Below are 15,141 nucleotides of genomic sequence, written 5' to 3' on the forward strand. Positions count from 1 at the left end.
CTCTAGCCTTGTCACTGTCTTGTTGAACAGTGCATTCGCGTGGCTTCTCTAATTCCACCATCACTCAGGCTCCCAGCGCGGATCGTTGAGATCATTCATTACAGCAACACTTCTTCCTCACCTTCTTCCACCGCTCCACACTTCACACTTTGATAGCATCTTCACCTTTCAAGTTCACGCCCGACCCTCCAAACCCACCAACACACTGCTTTCTTAGCCGTCGACAAACTAAGCCAAATAACTTGAAAGCTTGTCGTCACAAAAACATAAAGTTACACTTACAACGTAGTGATGCAATGAACTCATTGAGAAAATTTAAATAAGGAATCATTCTGTATATTTAGACCTACATAGATTCATTTTTCTATCTATAGATTTATACCACAAACAGTACACTGGTTCAAGGTGCATTTCCTTATAATATTCATGACAAAGAGCAGGTTTATAAACGCACGTCCATTATAAAACAAGACACCAATATTATGATAAACCAATCAATCACATCAAATCAGACCTGATCATCAACAAGGTTGATTAAGATTTTTGAATCGTTTAACACTTTAACCGTATCATGATTCTTCCAACCACCAACCGCATTACCCGGTCTCTCAGACCGGAGGTTCAATTTCATGGTAAAACATTAGTTTTTGTAATTTCATAGATTCTTATACTTTTGATGTGAACTCTGAAAATCTAAGTAATTTGTCTTGATTTGTTCACTGAAATCTGCATCAATGAAACGGAGGTCTCTATGATGAGCCGTTAAAAAAAGTTGCTTAGAGCGTATTCTCCGGTATCACAGACCGGGAATACCAGGATTGATGAAACACTTACCGTATCGTCCGGTACGATGGACCGTATCGTAAGTAATAACCTGAGGCTGTGTTCGGAATGACTCTTCTAATCAGCCTGAAACGACTAGTAAATTGTTCTCTGATATTCATTGAACAGCTACTGAGTGGGGGGAGCCAAACAGGAAGTCAGGTGTATTAATAATTCAATGCAATATTTTTGTACCAGTCTCAGAGACAGGTGATACGGTTAAAGTGTTGAAGTTAAACCGTTCTCTTTGAACATACATTTTAGTTGAGTATTGAGCAGGTACCTAGATATATTGCTTGTAGTAATACGGAACAAGCTCTAATACGAATGGAAATACATGTACCTTGAATTGCTTACAATAAGCTGGAATTTATTGATAAGTTGACTAATATGAATCAATAAACTACAAGCCAAATCGCACTCGCTAGCATATATTTCATTCATTTCATTTATACATTAATTTCTGATGAGCAGAGTGGAGAGTGGAATGATGCGATTAACCAAGTACAAAATATACTTGATAATGAGGGTAGGCAAATACAAATAAAACTTGTCAATGAATTTGGATAATTTACATAAAACGGAAATAGTAATGACGCATTGATCAATCTTTGAAATTATTATACAAGAGACAATAAATTACAAGTTGCACTGGAAAAATGTATAGACATGAAGATAAAACCAATTCTTATTCCAATGAATGGAAATATAGTTTCATTTTCTAAATTACAGTAACGAAAGCGTTCTATTGAAAGAGAAAATTTCAGTATAGTTTGTAGCAATGATTTAAATGAAAAAAATATTACTCAAACATAAATATTACATTCTCTCTTTTCTGTATAGGGCTACTTGTAATATAAATAGAAATAAAAATAAAAATCTCAGTACCCTGTGATATCACTTGAAAATGGCATCAATGTTGAAACATGTTGTGATTAAATAATTCAAAAAGGATACTGAGATTTTTATTTTTATTTCTATTTATATTACATTCTATTATGAACTTAGAACAAACATCTAGCTTTCACGAGACATTGGTACGCAATAATAATTGATAGAGAAAATAATCCAACGAGACTAATGTGTGAGAAGTAACTTAAATTTTCTGTAATCAACTGTCAGTAATAAGATGAAATAAATATTACATCGCTGTTATCATGAAAATGACATCGGCATGTAATGAACTGACAATTATTGACAATAACAATAACATTACATGGGGAACTGACAATATCGTATTCATTTCAACTAAATATGGAGACATTCCACAACATATCTGCGTCTAGTGCAAACTTTCAGTATTGTGAAAATTTTGAATTGTGTTTGACTTTGCACGACATGAAACAGACTTAATGAGTGTTTCTAACCGGATCGGGGTCAAGGGGTGGGGCGAATCGAGCATGAAAATTGAAACAAATTTTTTGCAAAGCGCTTTCAAAAATGATCATATTCATGCATGTGTTGATCTGAACAGCCGACAGCGAGAAGCGACTCAATCGAGCAAGCAGCTCGAAATTAACAAGTAGCGGACATGCTTAAAAATTAATGCGGCAAAACAACGACGCTCAGGATGAGAGGGTAGCTACTAACAGTTAGCTGTTGTAGGCGGCGAACGAGTGAGAGGATGCGAGGGTAGGTGTGTGGGAGAGTGAGGGTGACAGAGAATGGGAAGGGGTGATCTCCACCCCTCCTCACATAGGTCAGGCGCACCAATAGGAGATGCGCTGCTTGTCTATAACACGCGGACAGCGTCGCGACGTCATTACTGTTCAACTGGACTCCGACGCTGCTACTGAACAGGTGAGTGCAGCAACAAGTTAGTCTCTTCTTCTCGACGAACTAACTCTCACCCCCCAACACCCTTCCTGTCGAACATTCAATAGGACATCGAAAATTTCCCACAGGAAAAGTTAAACAAGAAAAGATAAGAGCCTACATTCTAGTTGCCTGATATCAGGTAGGTGGTACAGATTTTTTAGCACGGGGATACCCTGACAAACCCTCACTACCTGACACTCAAGTTATAATGTAGAGAAAATATAGCATTATGCTATAATATAATCAGTAATCCTATAATCAATATACCTATTATTGTTGATTGTTAGGTATACACTCGAATGACACAAATAAATCATTCAAACGAAATAAATATTTTGAAACAAGTTACTTTGATATACAAGTAGATTTTTAGGAAAGTCGCGTTCTACTTTTTAAAACCTTCAACTTTAGAAACCTAACAACACTTGAGTAAAATGAATAATGGATTCCGATGATCGAAATTATTTAGCAATGCAGATCGTGAACGGGATATCGGGTACTCCGATTTTAATAATCATCATCTTTTGAAAACCAATACTTTTTAAAGAATAACGATGTTTCGAAAATAGGTTGTTTGAAATTATTAAGTAGAGTGTATGGATTATTAAGGAGGATGAAATCAGAGGATGATTTATAGAAGAACCGAAGTATGAGACGAATCACTTGAGTTTTCTTGGTTCAATATATTTTTAGAATTCCTTCAAAAATCTTTCTTCAACTGTCAATAGAAATCAGGGCGCGGTGATTATAGAAATTGGAGGTGAATAAGGGCGATTAAATTCTCATTGATTTTCAGAGATATGATTTTCAATAAGAGTATGAAGAATAATTCATTGGATAATAACTAAATAGGGTTGACTAAATCAATAACTAAATCATAGGTTGAGTGAAGAAATCATTTTCACAGACAAAATTCACACATCCAAAAAAATATTCACATTCATTCAGTGTTTCATAAACTAAATCATAGGTTGAGTGAAGAAATCATTTTCACAGACAAAATTCACACATCCAAAAAAATATTCACATTCATTCAGTGTTTCATAATTATTATTCTAGTAGTAAATTATGGAAGTTCATTGATAAAACTTCCAAAACCTGTGATTTATGATCCTATCTGTGATAGATATTCCAAAAACATCAAATGTTGTGACGAGATAAAGAGAGGTTTTTCTCAATGGATATATGAATGGATGACAATAAATTTACCAATTTAATCGTCAGAAACCTATTTCATTCAATGTTGTAAAACAAATTTGAGCTCTTCACATTTTTCACATTTTCATGTTTTCCACGAAAATCTAATGAACTACGCTATCTAATAAACTAGAACTCTAAAAAGATTTAACTTGAAACTCAGATAACTGAGAACAGAATAGTTACAGGGCGGAACGGAATAACAATTCTAGTTGTTAATGTGGATATCATAACATAAATTAATGGTATCAAAACACTCAAATGATAATACGTAGTTACAAAGGGTGTAGTTGTTTCTGTGAAAATTTTGTCACTTCACAGTAGAATGATCATTATGAGATAAACCAGACATTTCTAATAATTCTCTATTATTATATTTATCATTAATATGATGAATACTATATATATATATATTATATATTATAATTATGATTTGTGATTGTCAATGAAATAAATACTCTAATAATAGGCGGATTGAACATGATCGAAATTTGGATTGCTTACATTACCATCAAATTCACATAAATCAATAAATTCAGAGCTTACTTATTACTCATGTTGATCGTTGAACCATCCACAAGTAAATTCTAATTCCTACTTGTCATTGAGATTAAGCTTTTCTAGGAAAAGCGGACGTGATTTCGATTGAGTTTTCTATTATCCATGAAGGTAATTCTAACTAATTCACGTGAAGTTACATCGGAAAAACCTCATAGGGAAGATATCAATTGGCTTGAAAATTGGAAATGCTTCAAACATGATATTCAATTATCATATTGGAATGATAATGATATTGTTATAATATTAATAGCTGATTGGAAATCATGATTATAATAAAGTTTTATGATACTATTAAAACACGCTTTGATATCGCATGGATAGCTGATATCCATTATTTTTTATAAAATTCTATTTTATGAATTCCAATTTCATACGAGAATAATCCAATAAAACAGTGATATTAGTTGTTTGTACTAGAGCTAGAGGATTGAAAGGAAGTTATTTGATTATCCTATTATGATTTCATGTTTGTCATTGACATGCTTTTTATTTTAGTAGTAGGTGTAATACATTTGAAACCAGAATCCGAATTGAAGAAGCGAGGAACTTCAGTAGGATGTGAAAAAAGCACAGGTTAAATTAATAGTTTTGCCTGTCAAAAAATTGTAATCTAGGAATTGATGGGCAATGCACATTTAAATAAAACCAATAAAGGATGACACTAAATCAATACATAATACATTGAGAGAAAGATCAGAGCTCGTTCAAAATTTTCTCGAATCAGTTTTCACTTCAGTTAAGCTACGATAATTTGATTACAGTGCACGTAAACTATCTACATCTACATAATGATTTTGTTTCTTGAGATTGGGAGAGTGACTGATCTTGAGATTTAGAAAATTCTTGTTTTAAAGCGTGATTCAATGGAAACTTATTCGATACTTTGCTGCGATTGTAATGAGCCCTGTGATTTATGACTTCTTTATCGTGTTTTTACAAAAAATTAACAGAGGTTATAAAGTTGAGTTGCCAAGTCACCATGCATGCCTTTAAAGTGAGTTGTTGGGGATTACTCGGAGAGGCTGAGCTTGCAGTTGGAAATTGTTGTGTGAAAGTTTGAGGAAGTTGCGAGAGAGCACGTTTGCGGGAAACATTCCACCATGAAAAATTCATTTGCCACTTCCTTTTCCAACACCATTTGTCAAAAATGGGATAAATGAAGTTAACCTTTGTACTTCAGGGATACAGAGCGATCGCTTCGGGGCTGTTTCAAAAGAGTAGGGATAGTTTCGCGTTTCTGAAAACAACAATAATTCTGAACAGAAATTTCACTGACTTTCGTCAAGGATCAATCAACAACATTCGACAGCTTATCTAAGAATTGTAAAATGAAACGAAACCTATGTACAAACTGCTCAATTTATGTTTTTACGTTTATGAAGAGAAGTTTTCGAGAACTTGACCAGTTGTTAGAACTTTTAGGTCAGGTTTCACCAAGCTCGGACAAATCAAATCAAATTTATTCACTCGAAATTCGTACAAAAAAATAACTGCAAGCTATTTAACAGTACATCGGACAAGATAGTTGAATATGATCAAGCCAGGTACGTTTTAAGCTGGGTTTTCGTTTATGCGTAAATGCCGTCGTCGACAGGTTGAGGATCTCAGATTGGGTAGATTTCAATTTATCTGAATATGCTGAACGATTATGTTCAATTATGTTTTAATGGGGGAGGTTGAGTTTATACTTTTAAATGGCAATATGTTGATATTATCATAAATGTTTTGATTCTTGAATAATAAACACAAATAATGAAAATTTATTTGATCAGCTGTTTTAGCACACTTGAAATTTGCACAATATGAATGTCAACAATGCTTGTCGTCGTCTGCAGCGAAAGTTTACGCACAAACGAAAATGCACCCTTACAAGTGTGCACTGGAATAAACGATATCGGCATACACAAAATATGTTCCATTGCTCTCGTTGTAAACTGTACCTGATTCGAAAATGACCAAATGTCTCGATCGAGATTGGTGAATCCCAGCATTTATCTTAAACAAATTTAAATTTATAGTGAACGAATCATTCATGAACCTTTGATAACTATGAAGAACCTATCATTCATGTCTGCTATTCATTATAACTGTATTATCTTATTGTCGTCCAACATCTAGAGACATTATTTTTATTATAGTTTAATAACACAATTTTACAAGTCATTATTGTAGTACTGATTATCAATTTTATTGACCGAGCGATTCAAGTCGACGGTTTGTCATTTCTCTTAATGTTTAAATGTTTATATGTTGCACATTTACGGCGAAACGCGGTAATAGATTTTCATGAAATTTGACAGGTATGTTCCTTTTTAAATTGCGCGTCGACGTATATACAAGGTTTTTTGAAATTTTGCATTTAAGGATAATATAAAAGGAAAAATGAACCTCCTTCATACGTCATATTAGTATAAAAATCAAACTATAGAATTATTCATCATAAATCAGCTGTCAAGTGGATTATAAATTGCATGCCATGACGCATGCAATTCAATATCTCAATGTAACTTGGTAAAAAATCAGCTGCTGTGAAGACTATAAATTGCATGCCTCATTGAATGCAATTTTTATGCACTATTAAATGAACTATTGATTGTGTGCAATAACGCATACAATTAATAACTAAAACATAACATAGTATATTGTCTCTCGAACTTCCTCTGCTTGGAACTCGGGCTGTCCTGTTGCCAGTATGTCTTGAAGGAGATTCGCTTTTGATGTTAGCATTTTTGATACACCAACCCAAACAGCCATTAGCCGTTTTCACACCGATATCTCGCCAACACGACATACAGACAGGATTTACTCTGATGGACAGTATAAGAGGAGGCTGCGGTTTATAACTGCGCGAGGTCTACTGTTCACAGAACAGTTTCTACTATTCTATTATATCATTCTTTACTAATTCATGCATCTAGAAATCGAGCCTATCCCGATCGTTCAAACTCCTAATACTGTATTGTTTAATCGTTATCAGTAACTTTACGGAAGCAACACTTTTCTTCTTAAGGAGATGAATTTCAACCACAAGTATTTAGGAGCAGTCTAAAACACAGTACATGTACTCTTCGGAACTTAGATCTTGCATGTTCCTATTGAACACATAAAGGCACAAATTAATTGATCCATGTGTAGACACTGAGAGTACTGTTGGGACCTGCTTAATATATTGACGGATGAATTGACATAGTAGTGGTAAATGGCGGGAGTAGTGGTGGGTTGGTAATGGTGGGAAGGTGCATCTCACCAACCAATGTTCTAGCTATTATTACTTGACATGGCAGCTCGGTGATTCAGCACATAACCAGATTTGACAGAGACGGGTTGATAGGATGTGGCTTTGTTTCACTTATATCATCTTGTCCAATAATTTCTTTAAAAAATGTTACTTGGAATTTGTAGGAAAACAACCGATATACAATATCACAATATTGACTTATGTGGATAAATTAGGATGAATTCAGAAATTCACAGGACAAAGATATATACGATGATAATCTCAAGGATAAGGACTTACTTAGAAATAAGTTTACTTAGTTTATTTCTAAGTTTACTTAGAAATAACATTACTTAGATAATGCTTAGAAATGCTGTACATTTGATTGATGATCCAGGGGGGAGGATAGATAAATCTCAGTGGAGGCAAATAAATAAAATGAAAGTGTAATTACTTAGCGACGACTCTAGCCGCGCGTCTTTAATGAGGCCGCTCGATAGTCTGCTCGATAATTATTAATAGAAGTGTTAGCTTTATTGATTTTACAAGAAGGACATATAGTTGGCAACTGAAAATATTTCAACTTAGAATAGAAAAAAGTTCAAGCTTAAAGCTGTCGTGGCTGTAACGACGCGGCTCGAGCAGCCTCACTGTAAAGAAATGGAGACAAACGGCTATAGCCGCGTAGTAGAATCGTGGTCTTCGATGAGGAATTGCACCTCAAGGTAATAGAATGATAAATTTTGTGAAATTATGAAAGTGGTCACATTTTGCAATAAAATTGCAGACATAGAAAAGAGATCACTGATAAACAAACATCGGATCAGATAATATCGAAGTCGTATTGTCAATAAGAAATTTGAAATGATATTACGATATTATCACTTGTGTATTTGGGTGGGTAAGGTAGACGCTCACAGATCGTTATCGGACGGATCAAATTATTAGATTTGATACATTGTTTTCAATTGGAGTGCGCATACCTATCCGCATCCGTATAGGTATGCGCACTACAATTGAAAATGCATCAAATCTAATCATCCGATCGTCCGATGCGTGCCGTCCGTCCGATGACGATCAGTGTGCGCCTACCTTTAGTCTCTGTATCCAAAGTAATGATTATAGTAGGCGCACACATATCGTCATCGGACGTCCGTCCGTCCGTCCGATGACGATCTGAGTGAGTCTACCTTACAATGAAATAAAATAAAATGCTAAGAGTTTCCAAATAATAGCATATTTTCATTTTCAAATATTGAGAATTAGGGGTAATCGAAATATAATTGAAAATGATGCAAATAGTGAGTAATAGCAAATGCAACAGGAGAACCTAAAACTTTCGAGAAAACAGAGATTTGATTAAGAAGTCAAAGTCTACAGCGGCAGACGAACGGATCAAACGCTTGTTTACCTCAGGAATTGAAGCAAATATTAGTTTGCATGTAATACTGTAGAAGCATTTGCAAATAGAAGCGGGATTTTGGATGCATCTATTGAGTTGTTTATGATGATAATGAGATGCAGACGCCCCTGCAACAAATAGCATAGCACTACATTCTGAACGAAACGTCCCGTGTTCCAAGATATAGGAAAGTATGACTTTTTACAGAAAATTCTCCGTTCTATTGTTACACATGATAGGTGTGAAGACTGGAGACGTCAATGAAAAAAATTAATTGCAATGACAGAAAATTGGGTATTATGCAGCAATGACTCTCTTTCCTAGCAAAAATTACAGGCTTAAATTCAATTCAATTCAATTCAATTCAATTCCTTTTATTTGCCATCAATACAATTTACAATAAATTATTCTTTATTTTTTCTTATGTAGTAGAGAATTTTAAATGAAAAAGTCATGATATTCACAAGTCACTAATCACAAATTTAATGAGAGAAAATTTATTTATGAGTGAATCAGGAACAAAATGTTTATGTAACGCATGTTACATAAACAACAACATTTCCTGTGTTGTGTAAACATGATGATGTGGTTGTGGTAGATATCCATATTGAATGAAAACGAGTATACTGTCAAAACCACTACTTTTTTCAAAACAATTTGAGGTAATAGTTTCGGTTTTTATACCACTATAAATCTCCAGTATACTTGAAGCTTGAACATTGAACAGCAGGACACATAGTTAGGGCGAAGCCCTACGGTTGGCCATTGGCTGTTGACCAATGACGGTTGAGCTCGACTGTCATTGGTCGAGACAAGACACGCCCAAGTATTCCAAATATGGTCATTAGAACTGTTAAACAACAATCAAACCACATGGAAAAGAATGAGTAAGGACAGAAAAATAAACTATTTTATAACCAGTAAATTTGAAAATACAAAAACAACAACAAAAACACAGGTAGAAAATTAATATCAAGGGAGAAACCAAGCCAAATACAAAAGTAAAATAACAAGAAGCTGGGAACTGAACTATTACTCTAGTATCTTTTTGTGTAGTTGAGAAGTTGATATAGTAGTATTTATTCATATTAAATAAAAAGGCTAAGAAATTGTCAAAAACCACATATTTTATTGATAGTTAGAAAGACCGGTTTCGGTTGTTACACCATTGTCAATCTCTGATAAACTCTAGTATCTACTTGGCTTTGTTAGTTACTGAGTTTCTCTTCATTTGTTGTTGTTTATCAGTTCTCATTGCCCTATTTGGAATCCTTGGCATGTCTAACCTCGACCAATGACAGTAGAGTTAAACCTTCATTGGTCAACAGCTGATGGCCAATCGTAGGGCTCACCCACACTATAATATATTCTGTTGCTGAATATTCACGCTTTTAGGCCCGAATGCACCAAAAACGAAAACTAGGTTTGAGCGGCAGTTGAGTCTAGTGAGTTTACTAGAGACTGATAAAGATGTGGCAACAGAAACTAGTATCTCAAATAATTGTTTTGAATAAATTAGTGGTTTGACAATATCAAGTCATTTTTATTCAATATGAATATCTACCAGAACATCACCTTAACAAAAACACAGGGATATTATAAAGTTTGCCTGTTTCCATTCATGAAACTCTTATAAATAAATGCTCTCTCATTTAATTTGTAAAATAGTGACTTTTCTCCACTCAATTTCATCGTTCATTCATAGTTCATTCACAAGAACTATTATTCAAAATTATGAGTGAATTAATCTAGCCTGAACATTTCGCACGTGCTTTCATTCAGTACTATAGTTCACTGCATCTGTACCATCAGGACAAACAGAAACAACATTAGAAATAACACTAGACTAAACTTGTAAAATTACAACGTGTCCAGCAGATGTAGAACGAAACAAACAACCCCCTTTGACTCGATAGGATATTATAATGTTGTGATGGTATACTGCATTCAAACAGCATTCCAGGAAATAGTTCGGATAACTTCAAACTAATTTAATTAGTTATTTCGCCCAAGACAATGCAAACGTTTTGAAAATCGAGACAAACTATTTATACAATATATTATAACGTTTTCATTATCTGTAAATAAATGTGAGTGGTTGAAAATTAAATTAGACCCAAACACTGTTCTTGAGGTGGGAATATAAACAGAATGAATTTAATATTGTATCAAATATGAAAATAAACCATGCAAGAATATTACACGACTACTCTTAGGCTAGGGCCACACGAGCGCACATAGTGCATTCGTTGCAACTTACTTTTTGCGGCCGTCGCCAATGACACTAGACGAGCGTTGAGTGTGGTCTGTGGTGTGACAGTTGGCTTTACGCAATTGAAACAGACGAAGCTAATAACTTTTGCATGTCTCGACGTGCGTTGTAGCATTTCTGCGCAGTTCAAAAATCACCGTCCGTTACGACTTCCGGTAGTTGGTACGCACGTACCTCGTGTGTTGTCACCAATTCACTTCTATGTATTTCTACAACGCACAAAGTATTTCGGACGTCAAAAAGTAAGTTGCAACGGACGCACTTTGTGCGCTCGTGTGGCCCAAGCCTTAGCGGTGTGAATATGCATTGAGATAGATAAAAGTAGAAAACAGTTCCTCCTTGATTTTGGTGTAGGTTGGTAGATAGTGAAGAATATTTTCAAACAAGATTTAGGATTGGTAACTTAATTAGGTTGACAGAAAGTTAAGGATTATTCCAGGATACATGTATTAAAAACCATTAGATAAAGACTAGACGAGACACAGCAAGCTCAATCAGAGTTATCTCTTGATGATAATATATGAACTCAAAATGAATATTTAAACTGGCATTCATATGAAAATCATTTCGATTTTTTATTTTTCGTGTAATTTTGATCAATTCAAGGAAATTGTGAATATTTTTTCCGATAAATATACAGTAGTATCAAAGATTTCAAAATAAAAACGTTAATTTCTTACAATCCTTAAAGATGAACTGATAAATTTCGGCCAACAAACATCTTGAATAGGTTTGACACAGCAGTGCTATCACATTCATGACTATTTGGCGTTGCCCTATTGTTGACATGCTTCCGCTTGAGAAAATGTTTACTTGGGTGGATATAATGCATTCGCCTCTCTGGAGCCGTATCACATGCAAATTAATATATACTGTGGATCGGGCAGATGTGCGGGGGTTGTGTTAAGCTATCTCGGAGTATGTCAGATTTCGGGGACTGCAATGCACTAATAATGCCGGTCACCTGCACTGATAATAGTCACAAGTAGTATAACAGCCCAAATTTGGCTGGCGGCTGCAGTAATGTCCATGAAAATGCCTATGTGATGTCCACGAATGTATTACTATAGGAGCTTAGGAGAAATAAGCTTTGGGGTTTGTCACCTCCAGCCTGTTTGAGGTATAGTAAGGTCCACGTTATACTAGCAGTGGAGAAAAATGTTGCCGATCCTTCGTCTTGTCGATGCCTTCTATAGACGGTGGCTGATACAGCTTTATTGATGTAATATTAACTGTTCATTCTTGTTCAAAATAATCAATTATATTTTCTTAAGTAAGAAATTATATCTTCCAATAATTTCATAATGAATTTACATGATCAAGATGAAATATTTTGTTAATTAATTTTGTTAATTATTTTACATTGTTGAAAGACGATCTGGCAACAGAGCAAAGAGAGATAGCGCTATCCGCTTTGTTGAATGATAGACAGGGATAGCAATACCATTGCTAATCAAACACTGCCATTATAACGTGGACCTCACTATAGTAGAGACTGAAAACATAATATTAGGAGTGGAAAGTCTGCAATAACACAGAAGGAGATGAAGATCACAGACTTTTCCTGTTGGTCTCGATTCTATAGAATCCTTCACACTCACGAAATAAAAGATCACAGGCTTTCCAAAGAAAGAGGATTCTATCTATTTTATTCTTAATTATTTTATTCTATTCGAATCTGAATTCTATTTTCATTTTTCTTCTTAAAAAAACATTGAATTGTGTGAATATCAATACCTAAGAATATTAAAGGAGGTTCCTAATATGTTCGGTTTCCTATGATAGGAGGAGAACCACTTTATTAAGAAGGTTGAAATAAAGGTGAACGATCCTAAAGGTGAAGGTTTATTTGCATGTTAAATTGGTCATGAAATAAAATGAAAATATAATTTACTTGACGGAGTTTGGGCTCTTAAGTCCTCTCTACCACTCCACCTGGAATTAAATTATTAAGATTAAGATTAACCTGAAATACACGCGGAACTATTAACATTGTGATGCAACTGCACAAGTATTAGTATCACATACAGCTACTATCCACACAGAGGGAAAGTGTTTTGTATTGTTTTCTTTTCAGGTTGATTACTACAGATTTTGAAGGAAAACCACCCCTTTGATCTATTCTTAGTCTAATGTAGTCAATTATGAAAACCTCCTGCATTGGAACTCTAAACAAGTACAATCTTAAGACATGGATTACTCTTTAAGCCATCAAGTAATAGACAGTAGACTTTACCCAGAATAATTCATTTTGACAAATCAAGTTCATGCCACTCAGATTCGACCAAGCTAAACTGGTCAAATTGTTGGTTTCTTTGTATGGTCGACGATAACGTATGTGAAAAGTACAACATTATAAGTAAGGCAATGTAGGTTTCACATACGCTGAACCTGAAATCACTGTGTGGAGGGGAGGTGGAGCCGTGCTTGAGTCACAAGACTTGAATGAACCCATAACACACAGGAGAAGATCGATTGATGGATGCTAACCAAGCTGTCAGTTACTCAATTGCTCCAAGGGATTGGCGGTTGTTGTCACTGACACTATGGGTACAGCGTTTAGGGAACTGCGTGAGCGTGACTTTAAACTTCAATCAAGTGCATTCCCAGATAGGCCAATACGAATTGGTTCCAACTTTAAGCCCAAATAATATCTTATCTTATCTTATCTTATAATATAAACTGAATATGAGTATATTTTGTATAACTTTGGATCTGCCTGTACACCTGTGCTCAGTGGTCTTAAAGTCAAGTACTTCAAATTTTTCATTTTATTTAATTATAGTTAATTTGAATGTATTTCTCCCGAGTATAGTTAATTTGAATTAAATATGAGTGCATGTTGAAAAAATAGTGCGCAATTTATGAGAATCTCTCCTAATTGCTTCAAAACAATAAGTTGAATTACAATAGATGAGGGTACAGTGAACAAAAGATAAATATGTTGAAATACAATGAGATTGAGAAGATCTGACATTTTTTTCACCCTAGTTCGGAATAGATGTGATTGTAGAGTTGGTGAGAGACCGGTTGACTCGAATATCTTTCATCACTGCTTCGGTCGGATTTGATTTCCATCCTACAAGAATGTTTTGTTTTCATATTTTTGATTGATTGGAGATGGGGTAGGGGTTTCAGGACTTTTTATTACATGAATACAGAAAAAAATGAATCAATCGATTCTGAACTCTACGAAACTAGCAATTTATTCAAAGACAATGTTTCGCCTCATATATCACACCAAACTGATACATAATCCTATAATAATTTATTCATTCGACTAATTCAGTGGACTATTTTCAAATAAACAATTCTCTCGATTTCTTTGAATAATTCTCTAGTAAGATAGAAGAAGAATACAATATAGTTATCAATAGCTATTTCGACACTTGTTTCAACTGGAAAAAAATAATTTTTCACGAAACACTGGTAAGAGTTTTGGAATTTTGTATGGAGCATTGGAAATTTGTGATCAATGATACTGAAATAGACGCATTCTGTGCCAAACACTGTGGGTTGAGGCTTGAAGAGGAGAATTGGTGATTCTGAACTTGGTAACACAGCAAAAAGACTCTGAACATTCTTCCAGAGCAAAGGAGAGCAATATCAGTCACTTCACACGTTCTATGGTCCAATAAGAACAATGCAATAGTAGAAAAGAGATAGTGATAGCTTCAACTTTGTTTTTACTTCTTAAATTCCTTTTTAGTACAGTGACCTGTTGTCTCGGAGGAACTATTAACTATCCAGGTGTTGATGAGGTAGAAAAATCACATGATGTTTCAACAGGTTGTTGTAATTATTCGAAATTATTTGTTATTATTGAATGCCCTTCGAGAAAGCTTCGACTGA

The 15,141-nt window shown here is 34.6% G+C and overlaps 2 protein-coding genes across 3 annotated transcripts in view; one reads left to right on the top strand and one right to left on the bottom strand.

Annotated features, from left to right (window-relative positions):
- The window catches only part of LOC111049984 (COMM domain-containing protein 4), a 123,690-nt gene that overhangs the window by 68,053 nt on the left and 40,496 nt on the right, over positions 1 to 15,141 (bottom strand). The window lies entirely within an intron of this gene.
- Positions 2,639 to 15,141, top strand: part of LOC111054501 — a 49,723-nt gene continuing 37,220 nt past the window's right edge. The window contains exon 1 of the mRNA XM_039427082.1: positions 2,639 to 2,779. The gene's annotated coding sequence lies outside the window, so the exon portion shown is untranslated. The remainder of the gene's footprint in view (positions 2,780 to 15,141) is intronic.

This window comes from Nilaparvata lugens, chromosome 4, assembly GCF_014356525.2.
Source record: "Nilaparvata lugens isolate BPH chromosome 4, ASM1435652v1, whole genome shotgun sequence".
NCBI lineage: Eukaryota > Metazoa > Arthropoda > Insecta > Hemiptera > Delphacidae > Nilaparvata > Nilaparvata lugens.